The sequence below is a fragment of the Nanorana parkeri genome, unplaced genomic scaffold (genome assembly GCF_000935625.1).
Source record: "Nanorana parkeri isolate BGI_ZX_2015 unplaced genomic scaffold, ASM93562v1 scaffold369, whole genome shotgun sequence".
Taxonomy (NCBI): Eukaryota; Metazoa; Chordata; class Amphibia; order Anura; family Dicroglossidae; genus Nanorana; species Nanorana parkeri.
In genome coordinates this window covers 997,062-998,735 of record NW_017306637.1, presented here as the reverse complement: position 1 = coordinate 998,735, position 1,674 = coordinate 997,062, and positions in this window count along the sequence as shown.

Here is a 1,674-nt window from a genome sequence, read left to right as displayed (position 1 = left end):
CTTATCGTACGATCGCGGGATCACCCGCCATTATCGTATGATAATCGGCAGGTGTATGGGCAGCTTAACATAGTGTTGTTGTAAAGGATTCATATGATGTGGTGGAACAATTCAGACACCAAGAAACTGTCTGCAATACAAAAACACCTTTCTCCATTAGATTAAATATTCCCAGCAGAGGGGGGAACTGATCAAAACGGGAACAGTTGCCCATAACAACCAATCAGCTGTTATCTTCGGATTGTTCAGTTTAAACTTTGAAAATGAAAAATAGAAGCTGGTTGCCGTGCACTGCTGCTCCAGATTCTGTCTGCTCTAGTTTTGATAAATACCCCTCTAAATCGATTTTCATTCAGAAATGATCCACAAATGGTCTTTCAAACGATAATGGATCAGTTGATGGGACGCCAACAATTTTAATTACTGTACTTCTGGATTAATTTTCTCGAAGGGTCAGGCTGCAAAACTTTTTTAGAATCGTACGAAAATCAATAGGGCTGCAACAACTAATTGATGATTGAAAAAGTTGTCAACTTTTTCAATCATCGATTAATCGACTGCTGGTTAGTTGGCCCTGTTCACGGCTCCACACACGTTGCGCGCCGCACCTCCTCCCCACCTCGCCGCTGCCAGACCCGCCTGCATCCACACGCCTCACGCTCACCGCCCTCCCACATCCACGATCGGCACAGGGACACGGGGAGAAGTAAGGAGGAGCAGGTGTGGGGGGATGACAGCCGCCGATAGACAGTCCCGATCTCAGAAGCAAGTTGCTGGAAGACTGCTCAGGTAAGCCTGCACTTTCCCCCACATGGGGCTCTATAATGTATTGCTGGGATTTGTATTCCTCTATAGCTGATGGTACATTGTGCTGTATATTATACATAGGTATACAAATCCCAGCAATACATTATACACTGTATGTATAATGTACTATTGCTGAGATTTGTTGCATTCCTATATTGCTGCTGGTATTCTGCATTGCGCTGTATAGAGGACTACAAATCCCAGCAATAATACATTATACAGCGCAGTACAGAGCATTTTGCTGTATAATATATTATTGCTGGGATTTGTTGTAGTCCTCTATAGCTGGCGGTATTCTGCATTGCGCTGTATAATGTATTGCTGGGTTTTGTAGTCCTCTATAGCCGGTGCCATTCTGCATTGATTGCTGTATAATTTTACACTATATTTTACTATATTGCACGCCACACTTTTTTTTTTTTTCTCTTTTACTTCCACCGCTCCAAGCTTGCTCCTGTGATGGACTACAATCTCAATACAAACTAGTAGTCCCATCACTGGAGCCATTTTTTTAATGTATTTTATTTTTTAACCGATTAATCAAACTCAATCGGCTAACGGATTTTTGAAAATAATCGTCAGCTGCAGCTCTAAAAATCAATGGATTAGTGGTGGTTTAGTACGAAAAAAAATCGCAACATGAACACTGCACATGCGCAAGCCAAAATCCATTCTGTCGATCGACAAAATTTGGTGAGTTAGTATTGCTAACGAACGATTATCAAAATCAACATTGGTCTGTGTATGATGGGGTATTTCAGCTAGAATCAAAAGAGGGTTCTTGGCGAAAATGTCCGATCGAAAATCTATGGCCAGCTTTAGTATGTATGTATGTAGAATCTATGAGGGGGGTATATCAGCACTGGA